The sequence below is a fragment of the Manis pentadactyla genome, chromosome 1, assembly GCF_030020395.1.
Source record: "Manis pentadactyla isolate mManPen7 chromosome 1, mManPen7.hap1, whole genome shotgun sequence".
Lineage (NCBI taxonomy): Eukaryota > Metazoa > Chordata > Mammalia > Pholidota > Manidae > Manis > Manis pentadactyla.
Genome location: NC_080019.1, coordinates 215,390,307 through 215,404,936, shown reverse-complemented (window position 1 = coordinate 215,404,936; position 14,630 = coordinate 215,390,307).

Genomic DNA, 14,630 nt, shown 5'->3' with positions numbered 1-14,630 from the left:
GATGGTCACAAAAATTTACACATGTGACAGAATTACTCAGAATGAAACATACACATATGAGTGTATATGTAACTGAAATAAGGATTGAATAAGATCAATGTCAATATCTGCTTTGATATTGTACTATAGTCATGAAAGATGTTGCCACTTGGTGAAAGATATACTGTCTCTCTATGTGATTTCCTGTAATTGCATGTTAATTTACATTTGGCTTCTGAACAACATGGGAGCTAGGAGTGCTGACACCCCGCATAATTGAAAACCACGTATAATGTTCTGACTCCCCCAGAACTTAACTACTAGTAGCCTACTGTTGACCAGAAGCCTTACCAATGACAAAAACAGTCAGTTAACATATATTTTATGTGGTATGTGTATTAAACACTGTATTATTATAATAAAGTTAAGCTAGCAAAGAGGTTTTTTTCCATATTGTCTCAAATCTCAAAAAAAAATTTTCCAGTATATTTATTGACAAAAGTCCACCTATAATTGGACCTGTGCAGTTCAAACCCATGTTTTTCAAGGGTCTACTGCATAATTATCTCAAAATAAAAACTTTTAAACAAAAGTACCAAGCCACGAACTTGACATATAGTTGACATATACAGGTCAGTTATTTTAATCCTCATCTGAATTCAACAGTAATGAACATCTTTCCATAAAAACACAAATTGCTAACCTCCTCCAAGAAGTCTTCCTGGTTTCCCCAGTCAGAAACAATTTTTCAAAGACTGTCACTGTTGCACTAATTAGAGGCAACTGAGTATCAGAGTTTTTCATTTATGTCTTTGTCTTAATAGATTATGAGCTCTTGGAAAGCAAGGAATATCTTATTTTTACTTACTAATTCATTCATTTACTCATTTGCATTTCATATTTTTTCCATATCTCTTAGCACAGGTCTTTTCCTATATTGGACTTTTAGAAAAATGTCAAGATTTGATATTCACATGAACATATGTTTTTCATGATTGTAATGACTGTCAGTGCAAGACACTAGACATATTTCATAATTGTACTTATATCAGAACTACTGTACAGTGGCTAATTTTTCTGAACTAGATTGTCCTTGGGAGTTTTCTTATCAGTGTTCAAAGAGACTCTGAAGATAGGATATATCTATTACAAAAGGGTTTTATTTTTCAGGAGCCTGGGGATCTGAGATTAGCTATTGAATGATCATCACAGCAGAGCTTCAGTTCCCTTTTTATTTAGGTGTTGTGGGTTTCTGTCATGGAGATTTTAAGTAGAAAGGAGTTCATGATCTCCTCCTGAGGAGTTTGCTATTCAAGTGAATTTTTGGAAGCAATGAAAAAAAAGGGTGGGGGGCAAGTGACTTATTTAATAGAGGATTACTCTTCCAGAAGTCACTCTAATTCTCATATATATAGGTTCTCTGACCATGGCTGAGTGAACAGATAATAGCCTGTTTAGAAGCATCCGCCTTTGTTCGGTGAAGGGCGCTCTGTCCTCCCACCTCCCAGCCTTTTTCTGTTCCTCACGCCCACCAAATAAGAGTCACGCCAAGTTCACAAATAGAAACCAAGACTATTAACATATCAAGCACTTCCAAGATCAAAATACTGCATATGGCATGTGCATTTTAATGAAAATCTTGACACAGAGGCAGCTGAAGTCTGCGTGTGTGAGTTTCCAAGATAGAAGTGTGATTTCAATGAGAAAAGAAAAATTTAATACCGAAAGTAAAAATTGCTTCTTACATTTAGTGCCAATTACTTTCCTATGTTACAATATGTATCATTGCCAGACTACTTTCTGGAGCGAGATGAAGTGTGCATTCCTCTGAATTTCCTTTGCCTAGGGGAATCTACCTGCTGTAGTCTGGTTCCTGCTATAAACTGTCTGAAAAGTTGGTCATTTCATTTATGTGTAACTCATTCTTCCTGGGGACTGATGTTTCTGATGGCATTATCTGTTACCCTTAGTTTTGCATTTCTTCAGTCAGTGGCTTTGAAGCAAGTGTTACTGATCACCATGGTAGCATAGTTCATTATACTGGGGAAAATGAGGTTACTGACTCCATTTCCTTTTGTCTAGCAGATGCTTTGATGAGCTCATATATTTCTTTCTCTTTCTTTAGTGTTTCCTTTTTCCACTCACCTTCCTGACACCTTTCTTTTAGAGGCAGGGAAATACAATCTCAAGCATGAAGGGCAACGGGATTACAACAAAGAAAATCTGGAGGCTCAATCATTTCATCATTTGTCCTAGCAAAAAGCTGTATTAGTTTTCTGTTGTTATGTAACAAATTGCTACCAACTTTGTGGTTTAAATTAATATATATTTATTATTGTACAGTTTCCATGAGTAAGGAGCCCAGACATAGCCTAGCTGTATCCTACATTTAGTGCCTCAAAGTTCCACAATCAAGGTGTGGGCTAGTGGGTAGAGGATCACTTTCAGCTCAGGTACAGGGTCTTTTTCCATTCTCATTGATATTGTCAGAAATCACTTCCTTGTAGTTGTAGGACTGAGGTCCTCAGTTCTCAGAGTCAGTTCTCAGAGTCAGTTCTCAGAGCTCACCTGATGAGGTCAGGACCACACAGTATGTCTCCCTTTAAAGAAAATTCAGTCAACTGATTAGTAAACTAATCACAGGAATGATCTCTCATCATATGTTCAGGTCTCACGCCATCTTACAGGGAGAGGGTCACAGAAAGCCGTGAGTTACTGTGGTCATCATAGAATTCTGCCTATGGAGGCAATAGTCTTGTTCACCACTTCCTACTTGTTAGAACCAAACTTAGTACATGACATGGAAACTATAAAAATTTACCAAAAAATGAATCACTCTCATCATTTTCTGAATTATAACATTTACCAAAAAGTGAATCACTCTCATCATTTTCTGAATTATAACAAGTATTAAAATTTCTTGTTCATTGTTGTTGATTACTTATCATACAGGTGAATCATTCCATTTGTACTGCTAAGTCTTCCAGCTTTCTGATAATGACTTAGTATAAATATTTGACATTCTAACATAGAGCAGTTAACACGGTGATATCTGGAATGATTATCCAGTATATTTGAAAAAAGTAATTTTGTGAGCACTTCATGGATTAAAGATGATGGCATGACAAGTGAGACAGAGAAGTCCTCCCAAAGCTACATATAATATGAAAATATAATCCTAAAAGAGGAACAGGAAAGAAGGCTGCACCAGACTGCATACACCTGGAGAAAAGAGCACACCTCACAGAACAGGGTAACATACCAAAGCCATGATCTGACAGGACCCAAGCCCTAACACCACCCCAGCTCACTGGTGGGAGGAAGAGAAATGGAGTGGGGAGGATGTGGAAGGCTAGGACTGCCAGCCCTGGAGATATACTCTGGGAGCATGAACCTACATTGCATGGTACTCTAGAGACTAGTGGGGTTGGAAACTTAAGACAGGCAGAATACATGGACAGACTGAGATTCCAGCCATTTGTGGGAAACAGATCCACATCCAGCTGCTCTGGGGCAAAAGAAAGGTAGGCAGTCTGAAAGGCTTCCTAACAGCAAAAGGGCTGCTAAAGTAGCAGGGACTGCACAGAGCTTACTGCTCAGGAGAAAAGACAAGTGGACAAAACTGTCCAGGCGCACGCTGCACAGGAGGTTGGGAACTTTCAGGAGCTTCAGTCATTCCATCGCCTTGGCTGGCTATGCAGCGCCCAGGCCCCCAATGATGATACGCAGTCTGATACGCCTTTCTCCCGGCCAACTGGCACAGGCTTGTAAACAGGCAGCACGTGCCCTAGCATCAGGCCTGCCAGTGGGAGGCCCTGTCTACAGCAGCTACAAACTCAAAGCGCAAAGGTTTATACCTGTGCACTTGGCCCACTGGTTCTGGCACTGGAGACAGGGACAGCAGCTGGGAACCAAGAAAGAGCTCTTTCCTGCCGACAGGCATTAGCACCTCTCCCTTAAGAATCCCGACACTGCTTCAGGTGATGAGCAGCTCCAGAAAGTAGAGCTTCTGGGCACTAGAGGGCACCACATACACATATGCAACATCAAAGAAAACTGGTTCAAACCAAAATCACACAAACACCAAAAAAATATCAAGTGAAACTGAACTCATCAATCTTCCTGAAAGAGATTTCAAAATAAAAATCATAAACATGCTCATGAAGGTAGAGAAAAGAACTCAGTAATGAATTCAGAACTGAGATGCAATCATTAATGAATTCAATATCTGAAATAAAATATGCAATGGAGGGATTTAAAAGCAGATTAGATGTAGTAGAGGAAATGGTAAATGGAATAGAAAATAGAGAACAGGAATACAAAGAAGCTGAGGCACACAGGGAAAAAAGGATCTCTAGGCATGAAAGAATATTGGGAGAACTGTGCGACCAATCCAAACAGAACAATATTCACATTATAGGGGTACCAGAAGAAGAAGAGAAAGAAAAAGGGATATAAAGTGTCTTTGAAGAGGTAATTGCTGAAAACTTCCCCAAGCTGGGGAAGGAGATAGTCTCTCAAGCCGTGGAAGTGCACAGATATCCCAACACAAGGGACCCAAGGAAGACAACACCAAGACATATAATAATTAAAAAGGCAAACATCAAGTATAAGGACAGATTATTAAAAGCAGCGTGAGAGAGAAACAAGATCACATACAAAGGAAAACCTATCAGGCTATCATCAGACTTCTCGGCAGAAAACTTACATGCCAGAGGGAGTGGCATGATAAATTTAATGCAATGAAACAGAAGGGCCTTGAATCAAGAATACTCTACCTGACAAGATTATTATTTAAATTTAAAGGAGGGATTAAACAATTTCCAAGTAAGCAAAAACTGAGAGAATTTACCTCCCACAAACGGTCTCTACAATGTATTTTGGAGGAACTGCTATAGATGGAAGTATTCCTAAGACTAAGTAGCTGTCACCAGAGGTAATAAAACCACAGTAAAGAAAGTAGAACAGTTCATTACTAAGCAAATGCAAAATAAAATCAACTACCCCCAAAGTCAGTCAAGGGATAGACAAAGAATACAGAATATGATATCTAATATATAAAGAATGGAGGAGGAAGAGAAAGGAGGAAAAGAGAAAGAAGAACATTTAGATTGTGTTGGTAATAGCATAGTAAGTGAGTTAAATTAGACTGTCAGATAGTAAGGGAATTACCCTTTAACCTTTAATAACCATGAATCTAAAGCCTACAATGGCAATGAATACATACCTATTGATAATCACCCTATATGTAAAGAGACTGAATGCACCAATCTAAAGACATAGAGTTACAGAATTAATAAAAAAAACAAGACCCATCTGTATGCTGCTTACAAGAGACTCACTTCAGACCCAAAGACACACACAGACTAAAAGTGAAGGGATGGAAAAAAAAGGTGTTTCATGCAACTAATAATAAGAAAAAAGCAGGCATTGCAGCACTTGAATCAGACAAAATAGACTTCAAAACATTGGTCATTGATCAAAACAAAGAAAGTAACAAGAGACAAAGAAGGACATTATGTAATGATGAAAGTGTCAGTCCAACAAGAGAATATAACCATTATACATATCTATGTACGCAGCACAGGAGCACCTACATATGTGAAACAAATTCTAACAGAATTAAAGGGGGAAATAGAATGCAATGAACACATTTAAGGAGACTTCAACATACCACTCATTCAAGGGCAGATCAAATAGACAGAAAATAAGTAAGGAGAAAGAGCACAGAACAATCCATTAGAACAGTTGGATGTAACAGACATCTACAGAACACTCCACCCAAAAGGAGCAGAATACACATTCTTCTCAAGTGCACATGGAACATTTTCCAGAATAGATCACATACTAGGCCAAAAAAAGAGCAGCAGTAAATTCAGAAAGATTGGAAGTGTACCAATCATCTTCTCAGACCACAAAGGTATGAAACTAGAAATAAATTATGCAAAGAAAACAAAAAAGCCCACAAAAACATGGAAACTTAACAACATGTTCCTGAATAATCAGTGGATCAATGATCAAACAAAAACAGAGATAAAGTAATATATGGAGAAAAAGGATAACAATAAATTCAATACCACAAAATCTGTGGGATGCAGCAAAGGCTGTGCTAAGAGGGAAGTATATTGCAATATAGGTCTACCTCAGGAAAGATGAGAAATACAATATGAACAGTCTAAACTCAAAATTAACAGAACTAAAAAAAGAAGAACAAATGAGGCCTAAAGTCAGTAGAAGGAGTGATATAATAAAATTTAGAGCAGAAATAAATAAAATCTAGAAGAATAAAACAATAGAATCAATGAAAGCAGGAGTTGGTTCTAGGAGAAAATAAACAAAATAGATAAAAACTTAGCCACACTTATAAAAAAAAAAAGAGAGTCTACACACATAAACAGAATCAGAAATGATTGAGGAAAAAATCACTATGGGCACCACAGAAATACAAAGAATTATGAGAGAATACTGTGAAAAATTATATGCTAACAAACTGGATAACCTAGAAGAAATGGACAACTTTCTAGAAAAATACAATCTTCCAAGGCTGACCAGGAAGAAGCAGAAAATCTGAACAGACCAATTACCAGCAACAAAATTGAATTTGTAAGAAAAAACTACCTAAGAACAAAACACCTGGACTAGATGGCTCCACCGCTGAATTATATCAAACAATTAGTGAAGACCTAATACCCATCCTCCTTAAAGTTTTCTGAAAGTAGAAGAGGAAGGAATACTTCCAAACTCATTCTATGAGGCCACCATCACTGCAATACCAAAACCAGACAAAGGCACTGCAAAAAAAAAGAAAATTACAGACCAATATCCCTGATGAACATAGGTGCAAAAATCCTCAACAGAATATTAGCAAACCAAATTCAAAAATACATTAAAAAAATCATCCATCATGATCGAGTATCATTTATTTCAGGGATGCAAGGATGGTACAATATTAAACAAACTGTCAACATCATCCACAACATCAACAAAAAGAAGGAAAAAGAAAACACGTGATCATCTCCATAGATGCTGAAAAGCATTTGACAAAATTCAACATCCATTCATGATAAAAACTCTCAACAAAAGGGTATAGAGGGCAAGTACTTTAACATAATAAAGGCCATATATGACAAACACACAGCCAACATCATATGCTTAACAGTGATAAGCTGAAAGCTTTTTCTTTAAAATTGGGAACAGGAAAAGAATGCCAACTCTTCCCACTTTTATTCAACGTAGTTCTAGATGTCCTGAACATGGCAATCAGACAACACAAAGAAATAAAAGGCATCCAGATTGGTAAGGAAGAAGTTAAACTCACTGTTTGCAGATGACATGATTCTGTACATAAAAAAACTGTAAAGGCTCCACTCCAAAACTACTAGAACTAACATCTGAATTCAGCAATGTTGCAGGATACAAAATTAGTACAAAGAAATCTATTGCATTCCTATACACTAAACGATGAACTAGCATCAAAAAGAATAAAATACCTAGAAATGAACCTAACCAAGGAAGTAAAAGACCTATAACCTGAAAACTACAAGACACTCATGAGACACATTAAAGAAGACACCAATAAATGGAAGTACATCCCATGCTTGTGGAGAGTAAGAATTAATATTGTCAAAATGGCCATCCTGCCTAAAGCAGTCTACAGATTCAATGCAATCCCTATCAAAATACCAATAGCATTCTTCAAAGAAACTAGAGCAAATAGTTCCAAAATTTATGTGGAACTACACAAGTCCCCAAATAGCCAAAACAATCCTGAGAAGGAAGAATAAAGCAGGGGGATCTTGCTTCCCAACTTCAAGCTCTACTACAAAGCCACAGTAATCAAGACAATTTAGTACTGGTACAAGAACAGACCCATAGACCAATGGAACATACTAGAGAGCCCAGATATAAACCTAAGCTTATATGGTCAATAATTATACACTATAGGAGCCATGGACATACAATGGGGAAATGACAGCCTCTTCAACAATTGGTGTTGACAAAACTGACAGCTACATGCAAGATAATGAAACTAGATTATTGTTTAACCCCATACACAAATGTAAACTTGAAATGGATCAAATACCTGAAAGTAAGTCAGGAAACCATGAAACTCTTAGAAGGAAACATAGGCAAAACTCTTTTGAATATAAACATGAGCAACTTTCTCCTGAATGCATCTCCTTGGGCAAGGGAAACAAAATCAAAATTGAACAAATAGGACTACATCATGCTAAAAAGCTTCTATACAGTAAAGGACACCATCAACAGAACAAAAAGACATCATATAGTATGGGAGAATATATTTGTAAATAACATATCCAACAATGAGTTAACATCCAAAATATATAAAGAACTCACACTCCTCAACCAGAAATCAAATAACCCAATTAAAAAATGGGCAGAGGATATTAACAGACAGTTCTCCAAAGAAGAACTTTAGATGACCAACAGGCACCTGAAAAGATGCTCCATGTTGCTAATCATCAGAGAAATGCAAATTAAAACCACAATGAGGTATCACTTCACACCAGTAAGGATGGCCACCATCCAAAAGACAAACAACAACAAATGTTGGAGAGGTTGTGGAGAAAGGGGAACCATCCTACACTGCTGGTGGGAATGTAAATTAGTTCAACCATTGTGGAAAGCAGTATGGAGGTTCCTCAAAAAGCTCAAAATAGAAATACCATTTGACCCAGGAATTCCACTTCTAGGAATTTACCCTAAGAATACAGCAGCCCAGTTTGAAAAAGACAGATGCACCCCTATGTTTATCACAGCACTATTTACAATAGCCAAGAAGTGGAATTACACTCAGATGTAAGCCTCTATGCTTTCTATTTGTAGCTGCCATAGGTGGGGCTTCCCTCTGACTGGCCTGATTGCCAGTTTGTGAGCCAGGCGTGGGCTATCCAGGAGGAAGGTGCAATAGGCTGAGTATCACTGTGGGGGCCTTCAGAGCTGCATAGCCATCCAGGGGGATCGAGTGCCTGAAGATTTTTTAAGTTCCCAACTGCTGGGCAGAGTGCTCTTGGACAATTTTGTCTACCTGTCATTTCTCCTGAGCAGTAAGCTCTGTGAAATCCTTGTCCCTTCAGCAGCCATCTCACTTTTAGGAAGTCTCTCAGACTGCCCACCCAGATCAGCCAGATATGAATCCCTGTTTTCCACAAGCATCTGGAATCTCCATCTCTCCAGGTATTCTGCCTGTCTTAGCTTTCCAACCCTACCAATCACCAGAGCACCATGCAATGTAGGTTAGTGCTCCCAGAGCAGATCTCCAAAACTAGGTGTTCAGCAGTCCCCAGCCTCCACTCCCTTCTCACTCTGTTTCTCTTCCTCTTCCTCCTGCCCTTGAGGTGGGGTGCAGGAAGGGCTTAGGTCCCACCAGTTCACAACTTTAGTTTGTTACCCTGTTCCATAAGGTCTGTTCTTTCCTCTAGGTGTATGCTGTCTGGCACAGCCTTCTTTCCTGTTGCTCTTTCAGGATTAGTTGTATTATATTTTCATATTGTATGTTTTTTTAGGAGGAGATCTCTGTCTCACCTCTCACACCACCATCTTTAATCAATGTAAGATTGTTTATCAATGATGCTTCAATTTAATAAATAGAGGGAATGGTCACATTAGGAAATAGAGAATTCTCTTGGTAAGAAACACTGAGGGGAAATGTGTATTTCATACTCTCATATAGTGTATATTGTATGGTCATCATGAATATGTTTCATATTCCTATATATTTCCATGGAGATAATCTGTAGACATACATGTATATGTGGTGAGGTGGATATGTATGAGGATTTGAATGTGTTGTACACAACTTAGTAAAAGTGTGAGTCGCTGTAGAGATTTAGGGTTTAAGAGTGGAATCTAGAAATTCTAGACTGAGATCCCAACTATAAAAAGTTTGCATCTTCTTCCAGACCACCTGGCCAAAAGGTGAGTTCACACTGGCATCCTAATAATGGCAAGGCAGCTCTGCTAGACCTTATGTGGCATACGGCTCAGTCTTCAAGCATCCATCATGGGTCCCGGACTTGGCTCCACCTAAGAGCCTCCATTTGAGTTGTGTATAATTACCCTTTTAAAAATAGTGCTTTTATTAAAATATCAAATTAATGTTCTTGTAACAGCTCAAAGTAGTATTTCTGAGTTGTCTAACACATTAGAAGTCAAGGTGGAAAATGTCAGAATTGTCTGAGTGTCTGCCTGTGTGATAGCTGTGTGGCTCAGAATCTGGTTCTGGGCACATGACAGAAAGTGGCAAGTGGGCTGTGGGTCTGGGCCTGCTGCCATGAGTCTGGATTCCAGAAGGAGCCATACTTTTTGAGAGCTCAAGTCTTGGTTCTAGCATGCTGTCTCAGCTGTCCCCTTGTTCTGTAACAATGTGCTCTGCTTGGCCTGTCAGACTGTGATCCCAGACTGATCCATCCCTGTGCTGGTGACTGGGCACTCAGTTTGCTGAAAGAGAATGTCTAATAATCTTGATGATCTGTCAAAGAAAACAACTTTTAGATACTGTTCTTAACTTTTCCAGACCAGATTCCACACCTGACTAGAGGCAATTGCAGTGTCAAGGTAAAACTGACCTAGAGTTAGGAGATGCTCATTAGCCACCAAATTGTCTGATCTTTGGAAATCAGTTGGCCTGTTCCCCTGAGATTCTCCATCTCTAGAATAGGAGACAGCAAAAGCCTTATTTCCTTAAGAAGCTAGCTGGGAGAATTAAGTTAGAACACAGGTACCTGTAAAGTTCGTAGCACATAACCTCTTCAAGCCTGAGCATCCCCATCCTCTAGAACTGAATGAGTATTCACGTCAGTGGTTGTAGTTACTTACTATTCTTGTTAAGAAGAAAGTGCTTTGTAAGTTGAAAACCCCTCTACAAATGTCTGGACATATTGCCAAACAGTAAAGGAAAAACATCTTACTAGAAATACCAACCAAGTAGACTTGTCTGGTGTTAACATAGTCACTTGAAGAGTGTTGACCACAGCACTAAGTGAATTTCAAGCTCCTAAATATGTCCCACGTGCTTTTACATAATTCCATCTGCATAACCAGTACCCCTATTCCAAGCCACTCACCATCATCTATTTTATGGATACCATTTAGAAAGCTCACAAAAGATGTTGGAAATACAAAATTAAGCCTCTGCTTACTCACTAGAAAGGCCTCAAGCTGTTTCAGTTCTTTCAAGCGATAGGATCTTTCTACCCGGCCACCTTGTCACATGTTGTTCCCAGCACTGCCCGCCTGAAAAAAACTCTCTCTCTGTCTACACACAGACACAGACATCCTGCCCTCAACACCCTGTTTACCTTTTTCTCATCCCCAACTCCAAGTCTGATCTTCCAGGCAGATTTCTCTGATTATCCCCTACCCCCCATTACACCAGGTCTCCCTTAAATAATCCCTTGTAGCACCCACTGCTTCTATTTTATCATACATTATCATTTTAATCAAACCACTTAATTGTACACCTGTTCCCTTTAAACCACCATCACCTTTTTTTCAGTCTCTGCTAGAGCTTTTGAAAGAGTGACTCTAAATGACTCCCTTTTACAAAATGGCCTTGCTGATTTCCTTTTGTTCCCAGTTATTTGATTTTGAGCAGCTCTGCTAATCAAACTTCTTTAAATCTTGGAGTCAGTTATATTTATTTATATGTTCCCAGAGATTAAGAGTAGTGATTGTTGTTTTGTTTTTTAACACACTAGGTGCTTAAAAATGTGTTGAAGTAATGAAAATATGAAAAAAGAAGAATCAATTCAATGTTGGCCTTTTGAACTCTAGATTAAAATAAAACATGCCCCAGCATCGATCCCAAATCTTTTACAGTCTTGTTAATTTACAAGTACTCATTTATATGTGTTTCCTATAGTAAGATAAAAAAAGAAAGAGGGAAAGTCCCTTAGAATCTTTGATCTCTAAATTGTTTATAAATTCAAGGCGGTGCCAGAAAGATTTTAAAGAGTACTGGTCTTCTCATAATAAAAGTTCACGCTCAACTCCAAAAGCTAAAAATCAGCAAATGGGGAAATCTTTGAAATACTTGCAGGAAAAAACTTTTCTAGATTGCATTAGAAGTCTTCTTAGGGACCTGGAATGACACATTCAAAGTCCGTGGTGGCTTTCTCAGGCTTGTCAACAAAGAAGCGACACACTCGAACATTTTCTCTTATACTTTATTTGCTTCCCTACAAAACACAATCGAAACAAACGAAAGCTGCATTTTCACATAATACCGAAAATCAGACTGTGGTGATGTGAAACTAAATGAAGAGTTACAATAACATAGACTTAGAAAATCACTGTATGGTGCAAAATAATCAACCTGCAAATATTTTACCCATCATTTGTGGTTCAAACAGGGACTTAGGTGAGTAAGTACTGAGGTGCAGTTAAGAGTCATTTAACTTTTCTAGTCTTAGTTTTCTCTTCTGTGAAATGGGAATAGTAATTGTTACTACCTTGTGGGATTTTTTTTTATGATGAGTTAATAAGTTATTAGAGTTCAATAACTTTGACAAGTGCCTAGCACATGGTAATTCCTTAAGCATAAAACTGAGATTCTGAAAGGTAGGGGTCTGTTGTTCAGGATCCAGGAACATGTTAATATTTTCATTTCTTTTCCAAAATCTAATTTCCAGCTGTTTTATTCAAACTGGTGATTTGTGTTAGCATCTATTACTGATAATTATTTGAACACCTTATGAAAGCTAAATTGTAAGTAAGATCAAATAGAAAACTAAATCTTTAACCCTCCTGCAGATCTCGGCTGGAACTCCAGGGGCAGGTGAGCTTTGCATGTCAATGCATTAGCCTCCATGGCTTCATCATACCTCAGTTAGAGGTAACATGGAGTGCCTAGGGGCATGGCTCTGCCCCCTCTCCCTGCATCTACCCTGGCACCATCTCTACTTGCTGTGCACCTCGGACAAGTCACTCAGATTCTCTCCACTTCAGGTCTCCTCATTTTGAGAATTGGTTTAATAATATCGTGTTCCACAAAGACTTAATATGAAGATTATATAAGTTGGACATTTGTAAAAGTTAGAGTACCAGGTACTTATGTACTATATAAGTGTTTGTTAATCAATGATAATTGAAAACATCTATTTTAAACAAAGATGCCTGCAGAATATTGGCTTCAATTAAATCTCTTCATAAACTGTCTTAGTGACAGAAGAGTATAACTTACACTTCACACTTTCTGGAATATAAAATCTAAGCTTTAGAAATGCGGGCATTTGTCAGGGCTTCTCTTAATGAACATTTTGTGTCAAAGGACACAACAGACCTGTCCAGGAAAGAAAATTAAGAAAGGAGACTTCAGTTGTCTGTCCTACCAAGGGTCACTTCACCCTTTCTATTGCCACTAAAGAGGAGGCTGGCAATTGTGCTTTCAAGTTTGAAGGTGATGGATTTCTGAACAGGGACTTGGGAATTTTTATAATATTAGAACTTATAAAACCTTGATAAAGCTCTTTCCTCTAAATTAGGTTGGGACTGAGCTTTGTCTGATTCTGATTGTGTGACTATCATACACAGTCATGAAGCCTCATGTCATCCCAACTATCTTCTTAATTCATAATACCCAGGATCCTAAGGGCCATGACTAAAAAGGGAAGAGAACGGGGTCCTGGAAATTGTGGCACCTAGCATGCACTCCTTTCCAGCCTCCCTTTAGGTATCTCTTCCTCTCTCACCCTTTCAAACCCCATAGTTCCCTTGTTTCCACTGCTCTTTATGCTGCAGCTAGTGTATCCTAAATTCTTCCCTGAATTAGATCCCTATGAAAAAGCAAACAACGAGGAGGTAGAAAAGGCATAGTACAATAATTTATTGTAAGCTTGTAGCCTAATTTACACAACTTCCCCAAAGTTAATTTAGGCTCCACATACCTTTGTCAATGCTTATTTTCAAAATACATCCATTTTCAAAAATACAAACAGAAATACAGTCATAATCACTTTCCTCTCATTTGGTTCTCAAAATAACTGCTCAATTTGAAGGAAGAAATAAAAGAGTATTGTCAAAAAATAACTAATGAAAGGGTTCAAGTTGTAAAAGGAATATTCTTCCAGTTTCAAAGGCATTTCATTTTTGAGAAATTGCCTAGCATTTAAATCTCTGTAACTTGCTACAGTAAGTAACTATCCATTTGCCCAGTCTAAAAACACCATACTGAAAAAAAAAGGTAGGTATAGCTGAGATTCGATACCCAAGTGGGTCATTACATTAGTGATTGCTCACATCTTTTAGAGTATTTACCATCACTGGGAGCTGTTTTATGAGCTTTCAGGGCCCTTTTGCATTCAGTCTGCACAACCAACTGAAGGAGACAATAGGTAATATTGCTTGTATTGCTTACTAGGGCCATTGGTCTTATTAGAAAAAAAAGATTATGTTAAGAATTAACTACAAAAAATACTATATATGTAAGAGGATTTTTTTACCATCAAATGAAGGTCTAATTATATAGATACACACATATTTGAAGATATTTTGAGTTTATATTTACTTAGTAGAAACAACATGTGTTAAAATCAGTGATGTTAGGTTATGGAACACTCAGCCAGTTGAAAAAAGTTATAAACAAATAAATACCACTAAGGATGAAGTAACATTCCTGTGAGCTTCCCTTA